Raw genomic sequence first — 26874 nt, 5'->3', positions numbered from 1 at the left:
AGGAGAATTTTCTTTCAGCCAAAAGATCCTTACGTGGAGCTGTCCAACGGCTCAGCTTTTGTTAAGGTAATGCTCGGCTGAGCTCTGTAGCACAGGAGGGATGTGGATTCAATCTTGGGGCTGTGCTGAGGTAGCTGATTTCAGTCAGAGTGGCAGCAGGGGAATACAATTGACCTCAGTCCCCTTGGGTTAGGGAGGGGAAAATCGGCCAGCATTCCATTCCTGATGGCTGTACAGTGACTACTACTGGAAATACATCTGTGCGGATCTCGGGTGGGGATTGAATTCGGCCTGTGTGTGAACCTCCGGGCACAAGGAAATTCAAGATTGATGTCGGGATGCCCACCTTTAATTAACAGATACATTGCTTTGTGGTAAGATTGTGATGCCTTGGTATCATCATTGACTTTTCATTGCTGCAGCATACGTCTGTCCTCCAGGCCCCTTTTGTAGACGAGCTCTTTCTGGTTTCAGCTTGAGGAAAATCTCAGGTGTCTGGTGTAATGACACAGTTTGTAATCTCTCCTCTGAAATGTCCTGGGCCAGCCCTGCATTGTAGCATGGCACAATCATGGGAGTGTTACAACAGATTCAAAACTGGCGTCAAATGCAACAGGCGGGTAGGTGCAAACAGCTAATTCGTATCATCCATCATTTTTGTTTCCCTGCTGCAAAAGGAAACAGCAGATATGTCTGGCTATGAATTTGATAGCACCTGGAGCATGACCTTACTTGAGGCAAAGGAGAATGTAAAGGTTGTAAGAGCACACTGGGGGTAATTTTGACTTTAGGCAATAATGTAAAATGGATGATATTAAATGAAAATTGGGAGCGATGTATAACCGGCGGCTGATCCAACATTGGCCATTTTACACTATTGGCCAAAGTCAATATTACCCACACTCAGTTTAGATTATTCTGACTCAAATTGAAAATGACCTAATTGTATCAACCAGCTTTACTATCCCCCGAGACCTTTGCTAAAGCCATTGGTTCCCAATGTGCGCGTAGCGGGCATCACTAAAGTAAACCTACCAGATTCACTGAGGCTGGTGGCTGGGAAGACCAGTTTTAAAAATTGGGTCGTTTTGGTCTATGGCCTTAGTGAATTGAGTAAGTTTGAAGTCTGGTGTTTTCACCCATATTACACAAGATTTTGGCAGATAACAAATAAGCAGAAATTTTCATCTTACCATTTTACCAAAAAACGCACAGAAAAGGTTAAAGTACACACACATACACCGCACAAATGTGAGCATTGAGTTCACATGGCCAACAACAGTATCTATTACTTTTTTATTTATTGATCAAAAATGCAATTAGCCACATCTGGATTCCCAATTAGCCACATGTGGCTAGTGGCTGATGTATTGCACAAGACTGTATGAGAGTAGTAAAATGATTACATACAGTAAAATCCCAGGCGTTGGAGCCCCCTACGTTGCAGAATTCTCTTGTAACTAGCCAAATTTTTTGCCTCTACACAAAGCTGATATTATTTTAAGTTGAGAGTTATTTAAGCAGGGCAGCACATTAAAATTGCTTACACTGGCAATGTGGGATGGTCAAGCAGGGAAGAATTCTTTTAGCATTATTGGCTGGAGATTCTCTCTCCTTTGTAATTTCAGTGCCATGTGATCGTTTGTTGTCCACCGTTCGATGAACTATGATGGGTCGATTGTCCTTTCTCGCTTGTAATTATCTTATGATAATTACGAGTGAGAAATTATCTTGTGATCTTCCAAGGTCATAAGATAATTACGAGTGAGAAAGACCAATCGACACATCATAGTTCATCGATCCAGTATGACCCTAACAGTTTGATATTACCCTAAGTGGGCATTTTACATCACTTGACATAGTGTCCAGCCCACAGTGACTTGAGGTGTGCAGAGCAACTGGGGAAAGGCACCAGCGCCAACCTGATGTCACTATTTACGACTTTAAAGAACTGCGCCAGCAAGTCTATATCTGCATAGTTGATTTAAAGTTGATTCAGTTGCTATAGTAACTGCTTTGCAGTATAGACGGGGTGGTTTCTATGGCAATGGGACAGGAAGCATTTCAGCATTATAAAGGCAGCATTAATTTCATGTCCTCGAGTTTTCACTTGCTAATCCATCTTTGGGGTGAAGCTTTATCTTTTTGGAAAATTTACCTGTGGTTATTCACCTCTCTCAGGGGATTCATTGATTTGTGGAGATCCCTGATAGTGCAAATAAAACATAGCCTGTGGGAAGAAGTGGACATGAGGAGCTGAATGGCTTTTTGTTTAGCTTTTAAAACTGGACTCAAAAAAACCTCTTTACATTAGAAAAAAACACTGCACATACAAACCAAGCTGCACACAGCACACAGCATTTTAGTATGTTAAATACAAAAGTTTTCCCATTTCTTCCAGTCTAATTTAAAAACACCCAGGAGATAGGGCTGGCTTCAGGTAAGGCCACTGAGTGGGAGGAGGGGACTGACGTGGGAGACAGACAAGATTTTGCCATCATTAATTTGGCATTTAGTACCCGACAGCAACTTACATTTATATACCTTCTTTAATTAAAAAAAAAACATGGTGCTTCGTAAACAAAAGTCATTGTAAAAGGGAAGGGATTTCCATAGTTTATGCCTCATTTTGAAGCCAGAATTTGATAAAAGTTTCTTTCCCATTCTCAAAAGATGTTGGGCACAATTTTCACCTTCACCGCTTGGTCGGTAAACTGATGGAGTGGACCTCACTTCTTCCCGATTTTCATTCCATTGCAAAAAAAATTTTGGAGGCGTTTTCTGGGCCTCTTCCAGTGGTCCCTTTAAGGTTCGCTGGTTAGGCCGTTCCACATCTGGCACCAGTAGGCGCAGTGTGCCTAGTGTATGCTCTGCCCATGTAAATGGCGTTGGGATCCTACAACTGCTGCAGGTTACTGATTTAACTATTTGTGGCCACCCAGTTTGAGACCCGCCTGAAAGTTGCCCCCGGGGAGCGGGGCTCAGGTAGCCACTGGGCAGGCAATTTTTTATTTCAATCCTCCACTGCCGGCAGCCCCATTTTTTCTGTATAAACTGGGAGGGGGGGGGGTGGGGGTGGGTGGGTGCCGCGGTAGTTGCAAATCTCCCCCCGAGATACATAATACACTCAGAAACCCAAGAACGGCCTCCTGAGGTGTACATGTGAGAATTGGAAATTTAGTCCACTTGAAATAAACAAAACCTGTTAAAATGCATTTTTTAAACACAGTCTAAATTCATGCTTGAGGTAGGAAATGGGAGTTGAGATTTTTTTCAGTGACTCGAGTTTATTTGCTTCGATAGCTGCAAAGACCTCCAGCAAAGCAGCTTAAATGCATTAAAAAAATTGGCATTTCAAAAACAATTAATTTTCAAGGCATTGGATATTTTCCTGCGAGAATTGATAAGTCTTCCACTTGAACTTATTCCTTCCTAAGACCCCGAGACAGTGTAATTCCTTATCTCCCTCAGTCTTTCTTTTCTCCTATAGTTGCCAAACTTTAAAACCTCAAACTTGATGTCATCCAACCAATACTTCTTGATTTGTCTGCTCCTCTCTCCTAAACCTCGAGGTTACTGTTGGTGATATTAGTTTAACTGTTTAATTGTTTGTATGACAGTTTTATTCACTGCTTCAACAAAGGTGTTCACCCAAACGTCCCGAGTATAGAAATACCTGTCCGTTATTATGCCTTATTATAATTTAGGGTCGTTAACTTTAATAAAGCAAAATAAATTGGGCAGATGACCGAATTGTTACTGTTGTTCTCAGTACCACTGAATTTGTTGTGTAGAGGCCAGGAAGAAACCAAAATAGGTTCCGTTCACTCTCCTTCTGCTGATGACGCCAACAGACTGATCATCATTGTGCCTGTTTTGAGAAATTTGATGAAGCTTTCGTGTCTACGTTAGGTAAACTGACCCAAAAGATAAAAGCATATTATTGGAGATGAAAGTGTTCTGCATCTCCCCTACTCACTGTTTACAGCCTCGTTTCTTTCCAGTTGCTGCAATTCTACAGAATGTTTTCCATTCTGTGATCCATATTTAGAAATTGTTTTTTTTCAGAAAAAAAACAAAGATTAGACAAGAATATCCCAAGTAGAACCAATCTTAGGAAATCCTGTGGTTTTATTGTCCTATTGGGGAGCATGTATGAATCAGATCAGCAGGTTGTCCCTGTATAACCAATTGATGTTATTTAGGCGGACGGAGGTTAGTAGAATAGACAGACAAGTGGCAGATGCAATTTAATATGGATAATTGTGAGGTAATGCATTTTCAGAGGAAAAACAAGAACTTGAAATGTACACTCAATGGAAAGATGCTGAAGGGTAGGGATGGAGAGAGAGGGCGCTAAATTGGGCCGTGTAGCGCCCGTTGTTTCGGCGCTACACGGCCTCTCCGCCATCCAAGATGGCGTCTTGGATCCACACGCATGTTTCCTGCGTGACGTGCACCAGATACCATCTTGGTATAGGATTTATTGCAGGCGCAGATAACAAACACTGGAATCATGTAAAGTAGGGAGAAAATGGCTTCAATCAGTGCGCAATGCTGATTTAAAACGATAGACACCATTTTGGGACTTAACGCTCAACTCAGTGCAGAGTCTTAACCCCGACCGTCTGAACATGTCTTGGAGTGCCTGGAGAGCCCCCCACCAGTGCTATTTAATGGGACCATGCAGGATTTGCAGGTTAGTGGCTGGATTATTGCTTGTGGCTGCCAAGACATTTGTAACTGTTTTTGGAGGTCTCCTAGACTTCAATACATGGACGCAGGGACATTGCCTAACATTTAGAGTCAGGACGTGCAGGAGTGAAGTTAGGAAATGCTTCTACACCCAAAGGGTGGGAGATGTTTGGAATGCTCTTCTGCAGACGGCAGTTGATGCAAGCCCAATTGTGACTGTTAAATCTGAGATTGATAGATTTCTCTGAACCAAGGGTATTAAGGGATATGGGGCTAAGGCGGGTATATGGAGTTAGGTCACAGGTCCACCATGATCTCATTGAATGGCGGAACAGGCTCGAGTGGCTAAATGCCACTGCCACTTGCTGCCTCTTGATATGCGTCACCTTCTCCTGCAAGAAAGCAGGACGTGTGTCTGGGTGATGTGCCTGTCATGGTTGAATAGCTGCCAGTGTGTGTGGCCTGTGAGTTGTGGGTGGGCGGCTTGCAACAGTGGTAATGTGTAAGGGTGAGAGGAAGCATCTGATTGGATGAGTTGAGTACTGATGGAAAGATTTTATTGGTATGTGGGGGTGTAGTGCGTGGAGCAGTTGGTAGGAGACGCCTGACACTTGACAGTTGACCTCGCTCACCTTGACCACTCATGTGAAAGCATTGAACTTCTTCCTGCACTGCATCCATGTTCATGATGCTGTGCACCTGGCATTGACTTCATCCCCTGCTGCCTCCCATTGTATTTTGAGTCTGTCTGGAGGGTATCTTGCTCCCCCTCTGCGGATATAGGATGTCCCTCCTTCTGTCCACCTCTTGCACCAAGGTCTCGAGTGCATCAGCAGAGAACCTTGGTGCACGCACTCTCGCAGGCCTGGTACCAACTCAGATCGGCAGATTGGTGAGGTCTGGCGTGCAGATTGGAGGATGTGGGATTTAGTAGTGGGCAACTTTTATTCAATGTTTTAACATAACTCATCAGTGTGTAAACATAGGGATGGGACCTGTGTTTTACGTGTGGGATGTCTGATCTCTGTTCAGACTCCGTGCAGACAGCAGACTGTTATTTTCAGCAAATAACGGGTTCAAGCTACCTTTAAGAGATTTCTTTTTAAAAAATCCTCCCTTTAAGAGATTGAGCTCCCTCTGGTGGTGGAAAGTGCACATTGCATTGATTCAACGTGCGAGGCCCGGAAAGGAAGGCTGATTGCAGGTGAGTACTCGGGTGGGTCCAAATTTGCGTCCTGCCTGTGCAGGGCCCGTCGGGTGCGCTACCACTGCCCAAAACGGACCCTTATTGAATTTTTCTCCCAGAGACTTAAGAGTTCAAATAGATATTCCTTGTAAGTGTGCAGATAACGACATCAAAAAGGCCAATGGCATTTTTGGCTTTATAAATGGAGCATAGGGTAAGAAGTAATGATAAGCTTGTACAAGATAATGGCTATGTGAACAGTTAGTGTACTGAGTGCAGTGTTAGGTGGCCCAGTACAGAAAGAACATTAAAGGCACAGAGAGTGTACAGTGTAGATTCACGAGGATGATGCCAGGGATGAGAAACTATAGTTACAAGCAGAGACTCGAGTTACTGGGTTATTTCAACTAGAACAGAAAAGGCTATGAGGAGATTTATTAGAGGTTTTTAAAATTATGAAGAATTTTTTTTTACAGAATGAATAGGGAAAGAATATTTCCTTTGGTTGGTGGGGTCAGTGACGGCGGGATGGGGGCAGGGTGATTGATTTAAATTGTCACTCAGAGAGTGAGAAGAGAAATTAGGAGAAATTTCTCCATGCAGAAGTTGTTGGAACATGCAGTGCTTTGTGCGGGGAACAGTTGAGGCAGAGACCATTGCATTGTTTAAAGGAAAAGTGGATAAATATTTGAAGCAGAGGAAGATACAAGACTATGGGGAAAGAATGGGGCTGTGGGATTAGATTTGGATTGCTCAAGCAAAAGGCCAGCAGACACAATGGGCCAAATGGCCGCCTCCTTTGCTGCAAACTTCTTCGACTCTTTAAGTATTGTCGGCTCCAAAATGCTGGAAAAACGTACCAAATTATATGTAAAAAAAAAATGAACATTTTGTGTGAACATCGAGAATATGTATCTAAGGCTTTCTCTACGTAGATCCCGCTTCAGAAATCTCTAAAACTGTCACCAGAGAGTGGATTCTTTCCACTCTAAATACTTCCATAAGCTGATGCCATAACAGGTAGGGTGGTCCCAGCTGGCCAAACAGCAGGAAGCTTACCAGTGTTCTGTGCTGGTAAGCCATGTTATTTTCGCTGGTTAAACTCTAGCAGGACCCTGCACACACTCGAGATCTGCAAGCCTCAGGTCTGCCAACCTACACTGAAGCTCTCTGGACTTGGGTAAGTGGGCTGAGTCCCCATGGGGAGAGAGTCCTCTTCCCTAAGCCTCGAAAGCAGCTGCTATTGGCAGGGTAAAAAATGATAGTACAGCTGGTCGTAAGACCAACCACAGTTACTCCAGCAGAAAGCCTCAGTGTTTTTGCTGTGCTAGATTTTTACCTTTTAATACTTTAACACAATATTGCCAGGTGCTAGCTAAGGTGATGAAGACAGTAATTATTGAGGGAAGGAGGTGGCATTGTTCATGGAGCTGAATGAAATATTTCCAGTCAGCCATTCAGCACCAAATGGTGCTGTTCATTTATTTAATTTGTGGCTTGTCTTAATATTGCCAGAAGTCATAAAAAGACACAAAATCATTCAGCAAACAGACACATGGAGGGATACATTCTGATTCATGTGGCAGCTACTGCCAGGGAAAGAAGACAGAGGGAGAGACCATATCATTTGCAATGGCTTTATCGACCTCTCTGGAGGTTCCTGGTTCTCAATAAAAGAAAAAAAAAAGCCATAGATTTAGATTAAGGAAGGACATAATCGCTGATCTACGTCCTGACTTCCAGGATGATAGAAAATGGTTAGCACGGCCCTGCCTGTAGCTGAGAAGCTGACAGTTACTTGTCCTTGCTTTCACTGTGACGGGCTGCGTTAAATCTCCAACTTAAGATTTACGGGTAACAGCCAATCTAATGAGTAGAGGTATATTAGTCAAGTTATTGATGCCCTGGCCAAATCTGTTGTGTTTCTTTAGGATATAATATCACGAAAATGTGGCAAGTACACATTGCCATAGCTGATGACAAAAAGTACCATCCAAATCTTGGTTAATTAACTGGGATTCAATCATTTTTTTTCCATTCTGTCGCAATCCTCGATGTTTAGATTTTAAAAATGAAAGAGATGGAAGGAGTGACTCTTGAACCCTGACTGATAACTCTCATTCTAATTATACAGTCCTGCTGAAGAAAACTACCAGAGGTATGAAGAAGATTTTCCAAATCCATTTAAATGTTTGACTGGTTTTACAAATGATTGCTCCTCCCCACCCCGTTAAGCGATACTGAGGCCAGTTGTAGTACCTCCGCTGCTACCTAACTGAGCCCAGCTAACTCAGCACGGACGAGAGATCTGTTTTTTTAGGCACTGTAAGACTATCTTTGTTTCCACTACATTTTTCAGGAACCCTCTCCCATGCAACCTATTTCTGAGACTATACTGAGATATGTAATTGTACCGTTTTGTGTCCTCAAATTGTGGATTATTGGAGATTATGGACAAATTTACAGCAGAAAGGTCATTTTTCATGATCAAGTTATTGAACTTAAGTATGGTATTAAACCTTGTGAGTGAGATATTAGCTGAAAAGTAATTAAATAAGAAATGGAAAAAAAATTGATTGATGTTTGAAAGTCATATAACTCTGGGACAGTTGAACTTAGCCATCAGAGTTAACAGTAGATATTTAACCTCTTTGTTTGGTAGAGCTTCTGCCTGTGGTATTTAATTGAAGCGAATCGAAACGCACTGCCAAAAAAAGACTCAGAAAATATTCAGGGAGAAATGACTTTTAACGAACAAGCTCACATCTGAGAATCGGAAACAAATGGCACAAATGTGGGAAATATGAAATAAATGCAGAAAATTCTGCAGATGCACAGCGGGACAAGAAAAGGACTGGAAAAATATGCATGTAATTTGTTCCCAATCTAAATTTTTCGCAGCATCCTTGGACTGTTTTTGTGGAGACTTTTGGACCACCGGAACTAGCTCTGTCACCACATTTACCTCTCCATCACAAAGACCACCTGTTACCACCCCCTACCATCATTTGCCTCCACCTTCACCTCAGCCCATCTGCTGCTGAAACGATCATCCATGCCTTTGCCACCTTCAGACTTGACTATTCCAATGCTCTCCTGGCTTGTCCCCCATCCTACACTCTCCATAATCTTCAGCTCATCCAAAACTCTGCTGCGCGCATCCTGTTCCACACCAAGTCCCGCTCACCCATAACTCCAGTCCTTGCCGATCTGCACTAGCTCCCACTCCTCCAACGCCTCTAATTTAAAATTCTCAATTTTGTGTTTAAATCCCTTCATGGCCTCACCCCTCCCTATCTCTGAATCTTTCCCCAGCCCTGCAGCCCACCCACAACTCTGCGTTCCTCCGAATCTGGCCTCGTGTGCATCCTCTCCTCCCTTCTCTCTACCGTTGGCGGCCGTGCCTTCAGCCTCTTGGCCATATGCTGTGGATTTCCCTCTCTGAATCTCTTTGCCTCTCCACTTCCCTCTCCTCCTTCCTTAAAATCCACCTCTTTAACCAAGCTTTTGGCCATCCATCCTAATATCTCGTTTGGTTCGGCATCTATTTTTGTCCGATTTATGCCTCAGTAAAGCACCTGGGGCTGTTTTTCTATGTTAAAGGCACTATATAAATGCATGTTCTTTGTTACTGTTGCTGCTGCTGCTAGACGTAGCCCTACAGGTGATCAGCTCCTTGTTAGATGTAGGACTTCCATTCCAGCCTGAAATTGCTTTATTCTGGACCTAAATCTCACTAAGATGTCCATGTTGAAGTTTTGTACCCAATAAAAGACAACATTGATATATGTTCTGTTTAAAATACTGTTTTCATTTTATGGAGTTTTCCAATAGTTCCTGGAGCTGTTGGGAATAGCTTATGTATCAGTCTGTTTGGAGAAATGTTGCAGCACAGAAGACACGTCACTGACCATCATTCTAACGTCAAAACAAATCAAATACAAAAATTACTTTTCTTCCTTTACTATTTCACAGTTAAATTTGACTTCTGTCAAAGGTCGTCGCAAACTTGAAACAACTGTGCTCTGGCCAACACAGTTATAACTCAGTTGGTTGTAATAGTATTTGCAGGCACCACCTTCCATATTTGGAGGCCTGATTTCAGTTTCAGTTTGACAATACTAAAACCGTCCATCTTAATGTGTCTCTTGGAGAATATGTTTCTGATTAACGAGCAACCTTTAAATTCCACACTTATGGAGAAGCAATATGTGCCGTTGGTGTTCAGTCCACACGAGATCACATCTCCACTGGTTGCTGTGTGTAGTGATTTATGTCAAATGAGCTTGTGAAAAAAAGAAAGAACTTGCATTTAGGGAGTGCCTTACACATCCTCAGGACATCACAGAGTGCTTCGCAGCCAATTAATTACCCTTTGAGCTGTAGTCACTGTTGTTTTCTATAGGCACACACAGCTGGCAATTTGAAAGGTCCCACACACAACACTGAGATGAAAGACTAGTTCATTTTTTTTTTTGATGAGATGTTGGTTGATGGATGAATGTTGGCTAAGGCACCAGGGGAGCGTCCTGCTCTTCTTTGAATACTGCCATGGGATCCTTTACATCCTCCTGAACACGCTGCTGGGCCTCAGTTCAACATCTCATCCGAAGATGGCTTCTCTGACAATGTAGCACTCCCTGGGGGTTAAATTCGGGAGTGCCCTTTTGCGGCCGCCCCTCGCTCCCCAATCCCATCCAGTGTTAACATCCCACGCACAAATGGTGAGGTCCGAGGAGCCCTGGATATTGGACTTTGGACTGCACCATCATATGCTGGTGCTGCGGGAGAGTGTCAGTACTCCAAGGAAGCACTTATGCTGTGCATCGCTGGTCGTCGGCCTGAAGTCTGCAGCAGGGGGACAGGGGTCGGGAGCATCGGGGTTCTGAAGGCTGTAGCAGGGGGAGGGGGACAGGGGTTGGTGGGGGGGAAGGATCTGGGTCTCGGAGGAGCGATCGTGTGGTCGGGAGGGAGGGAGGGATCGAGGGTCATTGGGCCTGGAGGTCAGAGCCAGGGGACGGGAGGAAGATCAGAGGTCGGGGCCAGGGCCTGGATGTCGGGAATCTCGGAATTGGGGGCGGCGGGTAATATTGTAAATACTTACCTTTTTTTTTACTTATGTGATGTTTAGAGTTGGTTTTCTACGAGGCAGGCGGAGCTTATGCACAGCATAAGTGCTTCCTTGGAGTACTTACACCAGTTCATGATGATGTGGTCCAAAGTCCAACATCCAGGGCTCCTCGGATCTCACCATTTGTGCTTGGGATGTTAACACTGCAGGGGATGGTGGGGGGGAACACCCACAAATGGGCAAACCAATGTTCCAGCAAGGACCTGAAGCAGGTGTTAGGCCCCTTATTTGCATATGCGGTGGTAAAAGACACCTTTTTTTGTCCTTATCCAATACGATGGCCAGCGTTCTTCCGGTCGGAAGTGTGCGCACTTTTCTTGCCTGCCAACTTGGGGCCTTAGGAGACTGCGTAGCACCTGAAAAACGGGCGCTCCTGAGCCCAATTTAACCCTCCCCTAAGTTTTAGCCTGACGTTTTGGCCTGGATTATGTGCTTAAGTCCTGGAGCGGGGCTTGAACCCAAAACTTCTGACTCAGAGGCCAGAGGGCCAAGGTGACTGTCAAAGATTTATTCCATTCGCTATTTCTCGCAAAATGATAAACAGATTTTAAAAGACCTATGGTATTGGTAAAGCCAGTATGGGATGAGGTTATTTATGGCTCTTTGCTTTGTCAATTTGTTTCTATGTCATTTAGCTTGTTATGCACATTGATGTATGATCTTACGCTTGGTTGTTGGCTGTACCTGAATTTTTATGAATTTATAAAATTATTAATCAAAAAGTCAGGGAACTTCAATTAAGAATCTCGTTAGTACTGTTGTCATAGAGCTCGTGGGGATTTGAATTATGCTGATTAACGTAGACAGTGGGATGACACATTCCATCTGTGACTGAGTTAGCCCTTCAGCAATTATTATCTTCCTGAGCCGGGAATGGCCAAGGTACACTGGAGCTATTTTTTGAAAAGTGCCATTTCTGAGAATGTAGTTTTGGTGCCATGTAGATAAAAACTAGTAACCAATCACAGAGTGCCTGTACTAATGATTCTTTAATGTCTCTCAGAAACAGTTAATGAGCAACTTTAATTGGAATATAAAGGCCTGATTTTAACTCAAGGGCGTAAGCGCGGGGGCTGAGGCAGGAGGCAAACCACCCGGCCGCTCCACAGTGTGAGGTCCGGGAGATTTTAACTGCCAGGCCTCATTTAACTCATCCAACTCGGACTCCCACCCAAACCCGGAGGGGAATTGCTCCCTGACCGGCAGGCGAGAGCGGGCTTTCGGGTGGCAGGAGACCGCTGCTGATGCCCCTTGACATTTTGTAAGTGGTCGGGGGAGGGGGGGATGTGCTCGGAGGCAATCATGGTCGAGGGAGGGGGAGGTAAGCCCTAGGCAGGGGAGACCAAAGATTTCCTTGCGGGGCCCAGAGGAGCACTCCTGCTTCTCTCTGCCCACAAGGAAACCTAAAACAAATTTAAAACACTTTCTTGTGTGGGCATCTTCTGGCCCCACTCTTGCCTCCCACGAGCTTTCACTGGCGGCTCCAGCATCGGACGTCACTGCTGTGATCGGCAGTTAAAATTGGGCCCTTAATATTGAAAAAGTAATAAGGCCTGCGCTTGCCTGCGGTGGGTGACGCCGACACTGCCGAAACCCGGCAGTTAAAATGGCAGTGGGCATGAACGTGTGAGTAGACTGAGTTCCCAGCCTGCTCCGTACATCCCAATAATTCAGCTTTCAGATACTCCTCAGAAAGCAGGGAAATTCTGCAGCAAGAAAACGCCCAGTTATTTATTTGTTGCCACAGGTGTTCTGAGTTCTTTTCCGCAATGTTAAATTAGGAGCTGGGACTTACTGATGCACTGTCAAGTATATCTCTTAATTCTCTACTGCCTGCATCAAGGTTACTCAACACCAGGATAGTGTGTGCAATATATGCAATTGTATATAATATTATTTCAGCTTTGTCCCAGTGGTGGTATGGAGGTCTTGGAATGTTTTGTCCGTAGGAATAGTGTAGGGAAAACGTGATTTCCAGTGATTCTTGAACGTGGACAATAGTCAGTCAAAGAGAGCCACACTCACAGGAGTTCTGTTAATCAAAGGTAATTATTTAATGATGTTATACTTCATATAAGCATGAAGCAAATCAAGCAATGCATACAACCTTATTCTTCCTGCTATACACTTAGTGGTTCCCAATGTGATTCTTCAATGATTTAACAATTCATACAACCATCAGGCAAATCATGCACGATCTACAACCTTAAACCAAGGATTTTGCATCAAGGCAGTTCAGAAGTGATCAGCTCCTTGTGTCTTGAGGTCTTTGTTTCTCAGACGTCCTTCCTGCTGTCGCGAGGTCTTTTGATATTGTTTTTGACGTAGGATTGGGGGAAAGTATCATTCTTTTTGTCCAATCACTCCCTTTTGTTGATAGGCTTTATCCATTACCAGGACTCCTTGATGTCCCTCTGTTAAGACCATGTGCATTGATCTCAAACCATTGGAATGTGGGGGGCCCCTCTTATCTTTGTTTAGTCTCTTTGTGGCCTTGCATATTCTGTTTCTTTCAGCAATTCCAACTGCCTTAATGGTTTCAAATCCTCTTCTTGGGCAATTTAGAATGCTTAGGGCTTCTTTTATCTAAAGACAGACTTGTTTTATCGCCGGGATGTCTCTGATTCCAACAGCTTCAAAGATTTCTTCCCTTTTCATATCAGTTATTTCCACAAGCTCCATTATAAACTTCTGAAAGCTTTTCAAAATTCTGGCAGTTGCTGTGTTTGTAGTTTTCAAATGTACTGGTTTAAAAGGGCCACAGTTAACTCTTTCCTTCAAATGTAACACTGTTAAAAGGGGTTTTACCCCACAATTGGAAGGGGCAGAATGGCCGTGTTTACCAGATAGTAACTACACAGAAACAAGGAGAACGAGAGATCCTTTACGAAGAGTTCCAAGTAAATCATAATTGCGGGGGGTGGGGGGGTGAATTGTACAAACTGGTAATTGTTAGCAGCACAACTGTTCGATGGCAGTTTGGCGGATTTTCAGTCGGTGGCATGAGATTGCCTGAGACCAAAATGAAAACATGGAAGGAAGCAGGATATCGTATGGCACAGAGCACTGGTGTACCAACACGGAACTCCATGAAGTGGTGAGAAAATGAGAGGGAGCGCTATTACTGGGCCTCTAAGCAGATCAGAGCGGCATTGGCGGAGGTTTGAGACCAGTTTGCCCACCTGTGCTCTTGGCCACACTTTGTGCATTGTCAGGGAAGACGGATGAAAAGGGATGTGAGTAATCTATTGAAGGATTGGTCCCTTGCACAAAGAGACTGGAGGGTGTTTTGTTCCAAAGTATAAAGGTTTTATTAAGAAGTTACAATGTAAGTAGTACAAATGTTAAAATACAAGAGTACAATTATAACATACTACATAAGACCTTTAGATACAACCTGGCGAAGTTTATCACTGACAAGGTTCCGAGGTGCACTCTCGAAGGTCCTTGATGTTATTTGAATGTTTCCAGCCTCGCTCTGAGAAAAGTTCTAACATGGATGGCTCACATCTCAACTTATGTACGTTATTAACACGAGTTCGACAGGGCCGTGTGCACTCATGAGGCCTCTCATCAGTCGCTCCCTCTGTCTCATGGAGCTGCCATCTGTTTCACTTCCTGCACGTTCCAGATAACGTACAATACCTGACATCATCGGTCCTCCCTGATAATGGAGACAGGCTCTCTCATTAATCAAGGGGGCATTATCTACACAAGGTTACCAAAAGTCTGTTGATGCTAATAACAGACAAATTTGTGCAGCCAAGCCAAAATATTGGTCTCAAGTAAGTAGGTGATGAATAATTGTACGAGCACATTATCTATTTTGCCCTATTTACTACACCAATAGTGCTCTCTGAAGATTGTGCTGTCAGAAGATACCTTAAAGTTCAGACAACTTTAGTAAATAAGATTTGTTTCTTCACGGAGGAATGCGCCTGCAGAATTACGAGTTGTTTTTAGGATGGGAATGTCTTTCCAGGCATTACTTCACCGACAGATACGTTGCAGTCAGCTGCCAGATATTTTCTTTTTCTTCCTTCCTTTTGTTTTCTTTTATCTTGACCTTTTCCTCTTGCTTGCTCTTTTTTATTTCCTTCGATTTATTGTTCAGTGCTTAAAACAAACGCCACACTTCCTCTGTTCCCTCCCCAGAGAACACATTTGCAGTTTTCTCGTATGGTGTGAATCCCTCTTTCTGGAAACGATCGTCTCCCTTGTAAGAAAAGCATGATGCAAACGTTTTCTGAATATTGCTAACCTTGTTAGGAAAAGCATTATGCAGGCTTTTCTTCTGAACAGGGCCTTCTGTTCTCTGTTATTAGCATCAACAGACTTTTGGTAACATGTAGATAATGCACCCTGGGGCCGATTTTCGGGGGACGGAGCAGGTGCGTTGGGGGCGGAGGGGGCTCCGCCCGCTGACTTCCGGGTTCCCCAGTGATGCGTCCGGGTGCGCGCACGCCTCCCGAATGCGGGAGTCCCATCGGCAATTAAAGCCGGCGGGATGATAATTGTCATCGTTTGTCCGATAGTTGAAGTACTTGAACTACTTGATTGAGTAGACATTTTGGCAGGGATGCGATTTTGAAGGATCCTCAGTATGTTTCCCGTGCTGTGGGAAACACTCCCTGTTGCAACAGACGTGTTTCAGCCAGCAGCCAGTGTGAGATGCAAATGATTATTTGACAGGTGGGGAGAAAACATCGTTTATTGCAGCAGGGCACTCTGTCACTTCAGACAAAGTTTTGGCTGCAAGACCTTTGTGTTTCCACTCAAAATTCTTACTTTCCACCCAAAACTATGCTGCGTGAACATATTTAACTACTTTTCAGACCCCCCTCAATCTCACACCGTCAGGATGGGGGGCGCCATGGCTGCATTCACCACTACATCCGAGGACGAGCAGCATCACTAGCCTCGCCAGGCACGACGTCCACCTCTGCCACGTGGAGCTCCACAACACAGTGCTGCGCCACAGGCACCTGCACAAGAGCACGGAGGGCAACAGCAGAGAGAGCGACGTCGCAGGAGGCACTACACTGGCCACAGGGTCTACAGACCGAGGCTCAGCTTCCTGGATCCCTCTGAGGAGCAGTGCATACGGAGGCTCAGAGTCAGTCGCTAGGTCGTCGCAGACATCTGCAGCCTCCTCCATGCTGAGCTGCTCCCGGCTGGGCTGAGCAGCATCTCCTTACCTGTCGCTGTCAAAGTCACCACTGCCCTCAACTTCTTCGCCTCCGCATCATTTCAGGGTGCCACCGGGGACATCGCCGGGGTCTCTCAGTCGTCTGCACACAAGTGCATAAGGCAGGTCACCGATGGCTTGTTTTGCAGGGCCTCGCATTACATTAACTTCCCCATAGACGACCTCAGCCAGACGGAGAGGGCAGTGGGATTCCACGCTGTGTCTGGCTTCCCTCGGGTGCAGGGTGTAATCGATGGCACGACGAGCACCTCCACATGAGCCAGGACTGTTCATCAACAGGAAGGACTATCACTCCATCAACACTCAGCTCGAATGTGACCACCGCAAGAGATTCCTTCACGTGTGCGCCAGATACCCTGGCAGCTGCCACGATTCCTTCATCCTCCGGGAGTCCAACATCCTGCCCCTCTTCCACACACCGAACACCCGCAAGGGCTGGCTCCTCGGGAACAAGGGATACCCCCTGCACACGTGGCTCATGACATCTCTGAGGAACCCCACCACCGAGCAACAGCGTCAATATAACGACAGCCACATCGCTACCAGGTCTACAATTGAGCATGCTATAGGGCTGCTCAAGATGTGCTTCAGGTGCCTTGATTGTTCTGGGGGAGCGCTTCAATACGCACCAGACAGAGTGGGACGCATTATAGTCGTGTGTTGTGCCCTGCACAACATGGCACAACAGAGAGGGGTGCTGCTTGAGGAGGCCCCATCCACATCTGTCACCCACATTGAGGAGGAGGAGGAGCAACCCATGGGCAGAACAGCGGCTCACCTGGCTGCTCGTGAGGCAAGGGAGGCAATGATATGTGAACAGTTCTCCAAACAGCACACAGTGTGAAGAGTCCAGTCCTGGACAGAGCACTGGCCACACCAGCCTCCCCCACTCCCCCCCCCCCCCCCACCCCCCCTCCTCCCCCCCCCCCCCCCACCCCGACCCCATTCCTGCACAATACAGTCCTGCAACAACACATATACCCACTCTAGTGACCCAATGGGTGGCATCAAGTGTGGGCGTTCATGGTGAATCCCATGAAAGGGCCTTATTACAGATGCCAGTCAAGCATGGCCAAGACGTGGCAGTAGCGGTGACAATAATAATATTTAATGTGAGTTAAACAAAAAGCAAATATAAATAAAAAACATGACCAACCGTCAAACACCCTTGTGCATCCCCTTCGTGGTTACAAAATCTTAGCCTTTCTCTTCCGACTACTTCTACGAGGTGCATCCCCTGTGGCTGTAGCAGGGGTAGTGGCAGGTTGCTCTTGCTCATGCCCTGACCGATTAGATGCTTTGGGCCTACGCCTTCTGGCTTTTGGTGCCTGTGAGGGCCCCTCCAAAGACTGCTCCACCTGCACCTGTGCAGGGTCAGACTTGGCCACCAGGAGAGGAGGCAGCATTGCGGGTACTGGTTGAGAGGGGGGCAACGGGTGAGACGTGGGGGGCGCTTTGAGTGTCGTGCCCACTTCCATGTCCCCTTTCGCCATCATCCCTCCCATGGGCCAGGCACACACTACTCCTACCACCCTGCTGGATGACAGTTTGGAGGACATGTGTGAAGCCTTGTAAGGCCAGTGATAGTGTATCTGCCTGCCTGTTTAAGGCGGCAGAATGTTGTTCACCCTGAGACCGAACGGCCGTTGTCAGGGCCTCAATGGACTCATTGTTGAGCCGTGCTTGAAGCTCCATGGAGGCTAGCCTTCTCTCCATCGCAGACATTCTCGCACTTACCCACGACAGAGATGCCCTCACGTCCCTGTGACAGTATCTCAGGGATTCCCTCCTGTACCTGTGTCAGCATTCCACTCATGCAGGAGTTGGACTCCTCCATCCTCTGCGTTATTGTGGAGAGTGCGCGTGGCACCTGTTCCAGCACCTCGCAAATGTGCTGCTGCCCCTCGATCATTCACCTTTTAAATGATGGCCCCCAGGGTTCAGCATCTGCATCCAGCTGAGCAGAGCCTGGAGAGGAGTGCTCCCACCAACGCGGACTCTCCACAGCTGCCCCTGCCACCAGTGTCTGCTCGTGCTCACGTGTGGTAACTCACCATGTGTCCCAACTAACTGCGGACTGAGACCCACTGAGGTGTGTTTATCTGCCCTGGTGGATGGCTCGCTCGGATGTGACGGTGCCCCATCGGAGGCCTGCAGGTCCTCTGAGGAATCGCCCTCTGCCGTCACAGCGGACGTTTAAGGCCCTGTAAGAGAACAGAAGACAATATTAAGCATGATCACAGATGTGTCATGAGCCTACTGAGGTGCTGAAGATGCCAAGGCATGTTGACATCAATTCATATTGTGAGTGCTGAATGTGAAAGTTCTGTCACCAGCCGTTTGTCGGGTGCCAGTCTCGGCATCCCTGACGGACAGGCCCTCGAGGGTGAGGCTCAGCTCCAGCGCCTCCTGCTCCGCGTCTGTGAGGGCGACGATCTGTTGCGGCCCCCTTCCGGTCCTCGCCCTCTCCTGTGCATTCTGGGCTCTCTTCTCCTAGAAGGGGAGAAAGTACAGACGCGTGAGTGAGTGATGGTGACGTGGCCAACCGATGAATGCATTGGTTTCGGTGCGGTTGATCGTGAAAGAGATGCATCAGAGGGTGAGTATGAGACAGAGACATCACATTGTATGAGGATTGGGTTGAGTGGTTGTGGTGGGATGAGTGCTGGGGAGGTGAATAAGTGCAGGTTAGTTGAGGATGAGCTTTGAGTGGGTGTGAGGAGTGAGTGATAGTGTAGTGTGGGCAGTGCAGAATGAGTTGGGGGGTGGGGGCGGTGATGTGGAAGACGGAGTGTAGGAGAATGAGTAAGTGTACTCGCTTTGGCTGACCTAGTTAGGTCATTGAAGCGCTTCCTGCACTGGATCCAGGTGTGGGAGATGTTGCTGCTGGTGGTGACCTCCTCTGCCACCTCGAGCCAGGCCTTCTTGGTGGCAGAGGCAGGCCACTTCCTCCCGTCCGCCGGGTAGAAAATATCCCTCCTCCTCCTCACCCCATCCAGTAGCACCTGGAGTGAGGCATCACTAAATCTAGGAGCAGCCTTTCCCCTGTGCTCATCCATTGCTCCAGTAGCAGCCATTGGGGGACTGTCCCTTTAAGTAGAGCTCCTCCAGTTGACAGCCTGCGATGCGGGTGCGCAGTCCACCCGCTGTGCAGCTTTCGGTCGGCAAACCCGGAAGCCACGTTAAGTGGCTCCAATTGACCCATGATCTTGTAGGAACGGACAGATTTTATTAGGCGAGTTACCCACGTGCCCAATCGCCATCAACGCCCCCCCCCCCCACCCCCGCTGCCATCCCGTCTCTCCGCTAATATCAGGGCCCCTGTCTCCATTATCACGGAGGACCGATGATGTCAGGTATTGTATGTTATCTGCAGGGAGTAAAACAGATGGCAGCTCCATGAGCAGAGAGAGCGACTGATGGGAGGCCTCATGAGGTGCACACGGCCCTGTAGAACTCATGTGTTAATCACGTATATATCATAGAGTCATAGAGTTATACAGCACGCATAGAGGCCCTTCGGCCCATCGTGTCCGCGCCGGCCATATGTTGAGAATACCGTCCATGTTAGAACGTTTCTCAGAGCGAGGCTGGACACGTTCAAGTAACGTAAAGGACCTTCGAGAGTGCACCTCGGAACCTTGTCAGTGATAAGCTTCGCCAGGTTGTATCTAAAGGTCTCATTTGGTATGTTATAATTGTACTCTTGTATTTTAACATTTATACTACTTATATTGTAACTTCTTAATAAAACCTTTTATACTTTGGAACAAAACACCCTCCAGTCTCTTTGTGCAAGGGATCGATCCTTCAATAGATTACTCACATCCCTTTTCGTTCGTCTTCCCTGACAATGTACAAAGTGTGGCCAAGAGCACAGGTGGGCAAACTGGTCTCAAACCTCCGCCAGTTCAGTGCATTCTTTTGTAAACTGGTTTTATTTATGAATCCAAACTCTGTGGGAAGTTGTGTAGCAGCACCGCAGTTTACAGACAGCATATGGTGCTGCCACCTGCTCCGTGAAGGATTGGAGACTGGGGTAGATGTTTGAGTTTCTTCAGAGCAGAGCAGGGCATGATTTACAGGATCATGTTTGGGAGTGAATAGTCTATGCTTACCATTTTAGAAAGCGCTGAGTTCCCCTTTAAGTGTGATTTGCCTTCAGATATCAGTTTGTCGTTTCAACCGAAACACATATCATGACCTGGTGGATGAATAACTGCCACGAGAGCAAGATCTGCTATTTGTAGTATCTAATCCTTTATAACTGCTTATTGTCTTTGTCATTCCTTAAACTATTAGGTAATGCTTTGCTGATTGTGGACAAGTGATAATTAACTTTCCAAAAAAATAACTGAAGTTCACAATTTTTTCTTCTGTTATGAATGAATGGTTATATTTTAGTGTTAATAGAATATTAAATAATTGATGTTGAGATATTAAAATCTTAGAGCAGTGTTCATAACTCGAGCCTGTGCTGAAATGGAACATTCGAAGAAGCCAAATTGAACGAAGCTTAGAATAAAACGTTATCCTTTTCCATTTTGTGAACCTTGTGCTTGCCAGTCGTTAGTTTGGTGCACTTTGATGACTTTTCTTTATTTTTCAAATTTTCTTTGCTCTTCTTTTGAAGTGGTGCCTGGTGGTTGGTACATTTGCAATGAGACTGCAGGCCTCCATTATATCACCTAAGTTCCCAATCTTCAGGTTCTAACCTAGATACTAAGTAATGGCAGGCTGTTCAAGGTTGGCTGACATCATAAGCAATTGCAGCAACTATAAATGTGCGCTTTGCTGCAAGGGTCATTGGATAGCGATCAGGATTGTGAATTCTTGATGTTTTTATTTTCTCTCCTTCTGAGCCCAGGGCGAAGGGACCTGACTGCTAATTTGGCCGATATCAGGTAACTCATCTAAAATTGTAAGGAATCTTACAACACCAGGTTATAGTCCAACAGTTTCATTTGAAAATCACAAGCTTTCGGAGGCTTTCTCCTTCGTCAGGTGGCGAAGGAGAAAGCCTCCGAAAGCTTGTGATTTTCAAATAAAACTGTTGGACTATAACCTGGTGTTGTAAGATTCCTTACATTTGTCAACCCCAGTCCATCGCCGGCATCTCCACATCACATCTAAAATTGGACCTACCTGGTCTGCACTTTCATATCTCATTCACTTGCATTTGTTGCTGCTAAAAATCCCAATAAGAAAGTCTTTGCATAAAGCCACCATGTGCCAAACAGGAGAAGATTTCTTCTGTGCACTACGTGCAATGGGGAGCAGAATGGACAATGGAGAATTGGCAGCCTGTTTAACGTTCATGTCCATTGATGTCAATGGGAAAGGGAATTGGGCTGAGTGTAAATTGGGCTCCTGTTTTACGGTCACCCATTTTGCGCTAGAGTCGATGACAAATTTCTACCCCAATGAAATTATGAATGAATTTCTTTACAAATGGGTTTATTTTACTATACATAGCGCACAAGAAACCTTCCCACACAGTCGAGGAACATCACACAGTCAATCCCTGGTTTGTGTTGAGTTAGCCTACCTCAGCCTGGGAAGCTGGTTAGGGATGTTTCAATTGCCTCACTGGAATCTGTGGAACCTAGGAAAAATATACAGGCTTAGTTAAAAATAATGTTGCACATAATAATTTATGTATATCACAGTCGGAAAATTAGTGCTCATTTACAATGAAATCTCAACTTTATGGCTTTCTCGTCACTTTTTTTTTATTTGATTGGAAGTGGCTTTTCAAATTTATTCGTGGGATGAACTGCGTTGATAATTCACCAAACATTCCGAGGAGGTTCTGTAAATGACACATTGGAAGCAGGCAGCCAGCAAGGTTTTTGCTAAACAGCTCGTGTAAGAAGCTGCTGAAGAGGTCACATGTGCCAAGAAGGAAGTAAATTAGGGATGGTAGCTGCTCTTCATTTCTCCTGTTGTTGATGAAAAGAAATAAAACGCAGTAGTCTGTGGTTTAAGACGCTTGCCCTTTCGAGCAATCAATTTACCTCTTCTCTGCAGCAAGCAGGAGGCTCCAGCAAATGTTTAATTCAACAAGTCAATAAAAGGCAGGGGAGTAAGATCTTTTCGGGGTTAGTTTTTGTGGTTTCGTTTTCTCATTGAATACACTGAGGGCATTTTTGTCCCAGCGCGGCTGTATTACAAGAAAGCAAAACCGTTAATTGTTGAGGGACTTTGCAGGTTAAAGGATAACTAAATTAGAATCCTCGGGGTAGATTTAAATTGTTGGGCGGCTGATCGGTGGAGCATGCCAGCCGTCCGCCCGCCTGCCTGCCCGGCAGCGAAGAGGCCGGAGCCGTTTTGAGGCTCGTTTTAACAGAACCAAGAAGCTGCGGGCTCCAAACGAGTGTCTGGATGCAGCTCGCCAGATTTGTGCTTGTGCGAATATCAGGTGGCCCAGAGGCCACCCGGCTGTCGGCAAGATATGTCCTGAGTGGGGGGGGGGGGGGCGGGGGGGGGCCACGATCACGGAGGGGGAGCGGCCCCGGAGCGGCAGCGTCTCTGACTATTTTATACTCTTTGGACCTCTTTGGCTGCAGCACCAGTAAAGCTGGTTGGCGTAAATTGGCAGTCGGGGTCCTGTACACAATTTGCACGTGAAAAAGGGGCCGACCACTGAAGCAGATTGGCGCTTCGACCGCCCAGTGGTAGGACCAATTAAAAATGGCGGCGACTGGAGCGTCGACGTTAACGGGGCGGGAAGTCGACCGACCCCATTTTGAGGCTATCATTAACTCCGATTTCAGCAGGTTAAAATATCCTCAGTTACTAGACAAGCTTGCCTATCCGAGTTCAATATCTTGTTGCCGGCGGGACCATGATTCGGAGCAGGTAGTGGCTGCTATCAGCCGATTGCTTATCAATCCCGAGGCTTTCCTTTCGAATCCTCACTGCCTTAGGATTAAGCAGTAACTTTTCGTGCTGCATTCTGTATCCCGACCCGTACTGTCACTTGGCTGGAATTTGGTGAGGTTTGACTCATTGAAAACTTTACTGCAGTTCAAGCAGCAATCTGCGACAAAATGGCCCAAATGATTGTTGGAGCCTGACAGTGCGCCTGTGAACAACTGTGGATATCGTGCGGCTCCGAGGTATTTTTTTTACACCATCTGTTATCTCGGCAAATTTAGAAACGGTTTACTACTAAAGTGATCCAGAACGGTTCCAAGGTACAATGGTTTACAGGAGTGGGTTAGTTTTCAATGAGACAAAATTCCTGGGGATTTGCTGCCATTCACCTTCCAAAGGGGATCCATAGTCCCAGTACAGATCATTGCATTGTCTGCTTTGTCACTGTGATCGACAGTTGACGCCTCTTAATTGAAAGTCACAGGCAGTGCATGTCTGGGAGTTACCTTTGCAATAGTTCTTTGATTTCTCTTTTAATTATTATGAGTTTTTTGTTTTGTCTTGGGCCACATATTTTTACTTAATATGATGACCTAACTTGGAGACTATAAATCCTTTTTCACCCTGCACCTGTCCAATCTGCATTTTGCTGCTGCTGCATCTATTTTTTTCTCGCTGTGAGGCACTTCACAGTCTCACTCTATCCATCTTCTGTAATACTGCATTACTCCCTGGCACCATATCTAGAGTGCACCTGGGATGCATGCCAATTCTCAGATTGCGTTTCTGATTACTTTGTTAAAACTATCAACCTGATTTGTGTGAGTATTTTGCTTTCGCTTGCTAAAGCCATTAGCCCCTGCTCTATACAATGTGCTTTTTCTTCTGTACACATTTTCCAGGGTTTAATTGCCTTGTTAATGCCTTGCATTGCTAAGCCTCTACCTGTTAACGTACTTTTCACTAATGTGCGATAGATCCTTCACACCCTCCCTCAGTTCCTGCCTGCCCTGTGGTGTAACGCTGTTTGTACGCATCACCACAAGTGGCCGTGAACTTGCCTTTTTTCACACCTCACCTTTTTTTCATTTACTAAATCTCCCAATGTGAGAAACAAACATGATAATTCACTGGCCTTTCTTCTTCTTGTTTATCTGTCCATAGGTGATGCACCCAGTAATTTTTCTCAGAATGAATGCTATGGCAAGCTGTTGTTACTACCAAAAATTTGTAAAGGAATACTTAGTTACCCTCTGACCCATCGCTTTGCTGCTTCCATATTCACTTTGCTCTTTGACTATTGCAAAGCACTATTTTGCAGTAAAGCGTGTTATGTTATGCTTAAACTTCCCATACAAAATTGAATAAACATAACTGTATCCACAAACAGGAGGTCAGCTTTCTTAAGTATACACCACTCAACCTCTCTACCTCCACCCTTGATTCCATGGCCACCGCCGAGCTGTCCGATCGTGCCTCTGACGTAAAATCTTGCAGGAGCCAGATCGTTCTCCAACTCAACCTGAGCAAGAACAAAACCATCCCGAGGGAGGAAGAGAGTGTAGTGGTGTAGTGCAGTGAATGCGGGATAGTGAAGGGAACTGGGGGAGTGGAAAATTGTGGAGGTGGTGGCGGTGTGAGCAGAGAGTAAGAGAGCAGTATTGTTACCTTGACAACTCTGGTGAGGTCATTGAGCTTTTTGCGGCATTGCATCCATTTCCTTGGGGCTAAGCTTTTGACATTCACATGCTCTACCACCTCTTCTCATTGTCAGTGGAATTGATGCCTGGATGGCTTCCTGCCCCCTGGGGTGACCCTCCTCCTATCCATCGTCCAGACCAGGGCCTCCAAGGCAGCATACGAAAACCTCGGGCACGATCTACTGCTCCAGCAGCCACGCCTTTGCTCAGGAGTGCTTCTTTGCTTCCACCTGCAGCCAGAGTGCACCTCCCCTTTGACAGGTGCTGGCTGCCTTTAATTGGTGCCAGAGACATCCGATATTCAGCCCCCCCAAAGAGGCGTGCAGCCAATGAGTAACGAGGGTTGTGCTGGTTGCAAGCCTGAGTGATTATAATCAGCAGGCAGCACAATTTTTTTTTATTCGTTCATGGGATGTGGGCGTCGCTGGCAAGGCCAGCATTTATTGCCCATCCCTAATTGTCCTTGAGAAGGTGGTGGTGAGCCGCCTTCTTGAACCACTGCAGTCTGTGTGGTGAAGGTTCTCCCACAGTACTGTTAGGAAGGGAGTTCCAGGATTTCGACTCAGCAACGATGAAGGAATGGTGATATATTTCCAAGTCGGGATGGTGTGTGACTTGGAAGGGAAAGTGCAGGTGGTGTTGTTCCCATGTGCCTGCTGCCCTTGTCCTTCTATGATGTGGAGATGCCGGTGATGGACTTGTCCTTCTAGGTGGTAGAGGCCGGGCGTGTGGGAGGAGCTGTCGAAGAACCCTTGGCGAGTTGCTGCAGTGCATCCTGTGGATGGTACACACTGCAGCCACGGTGCACCGGTGGTGAAGGGAGTGAATGTTTAGGGTGGTGGCTGCTTTGTCCTAGATGGTGTCGAGCTTCTTGAGTGTTGCTGGAGCTGCACTCATCCAGGCAAGTGGAGAGTATTCCATCACACTCCTGACTTGTGCCTTGTAGATGGTGGAAAGACTTTGGGGAGGCAGGATGTGAGTCACTCGCTGCAGAACACCCAGCCTCTGACCTGCTCTTGTAGCCACAGTATTTAAGTGGCTGGTCCAGTTAAGTTTCTGGTCAATGATGACCCCCAGGATGTTGATGGTGGGGGATTCAGTGATGGTAATGCCATTGAATGTCAAGGGGAGGTGGTTAGATTCTCTCTTGTTGGAGACGGTCATTGCCTGGCACTTGTCCGGCACGAATGTTACTTGCCACTTATCAGCCCAAGCCTGGATGTTGTCCAGGTCTTGCTGCATGCGGGCATGGACTGCTTCATTATCTGAGGGGTTACGAATGGAACTGAACACTGTGCGAACATCCCCATTTCTGACCTTATGATGGAGGGAAGGTCATTGATGAAGCAGCTGAAGATGGTTGGGTCAACGACACTGCCCTGAGGAACTCCTTCAGCAATGTCCTGGGGCTGAGATGATTGGCCTCCAACAACCATCATCATCTTCCTTTGTGCTAGGTATGACTCCAGCCACTGGAGAGTTTTCCCCCTGATTCCCATTGACTTCAATTTTACTCGGGCTCCTTGGTGCCACACTCGGTCAAATGCTACCTTGATGTCAAGTGCAGTCATTCTCACCTCACCTCTGGAATTGAGCTCTTTTGTCCATGTTTGGACCAAGGCTGTAATGAGGTCTGGAGCCGAGTGGTCCTGGCGGAACCCAAACTGAGCATTGGTGAGCAGGTTTTTGGTGAGTAACTGCCGCTTGATAGCACTGTCGACGACACCTTCCATCACTTTGCTGATGATTGAGAGTGGACTAATGGGGCGGTAATTGGCCAGATTGGATTTGTCCTGCTTTTTGTGGACAGGGCATACCTGGGCAATTTTCCTCATTGTCGGGTAGATGCCAATGTTGTAGCTGTACTGGAACAGCTTGGCTAGAGGCGCGGCTAGTTCTGGAGCACAAGACTTCAGCACTACAGCTGGGATGTTGTCGGGGCCCATAGCCTTTGTTGTATCCAGTGCACTCAGCCGTTTCTTGATATCACGTGGAGTGAATCGAATTGGCTGAAGACTGGCTTCTGTGATGGTGGGGATTTCGGGAGGAGGCCGAGATGGATCATCCACTTGGC

The 26874-nt window shown here is 46.3% G+C and overlaps 1 protein-coding gene across 1 annotated transcript in view; it reads left to right on the top strand.

The window, feature by feature from the left end:
- LOC137321575 (CUB and sushi domain-containing protein 1-like) overlaps positions 1-26874 on the top strand; it is a 2214006-nt gene that overhangs the window by 94049 nt on the left and 2093083 nt on the right. The window lies entirely within an intron of this gene.

Source organism: Heptranchias perlo, chromosome 5 (assembly GCF_035084215.1).
Source record: "Heptranchias perlo isolate sHepPer1 chromosome 5, sHepPer1.hap1, whole genome shotgun sequence".
In the NCBI taxonomy this organism is placed as follows: Eukaryota; Metazoa; Chordata; class Chondrichthyes; order Hexanchiformes; family Hexanchidae; genus Heptranchias; species Heptranchias perlo.
Note: the sequence above shows the minus strand (reverse complement) of the source record. Positions and strands in the feature narration are given on the sequence as shown.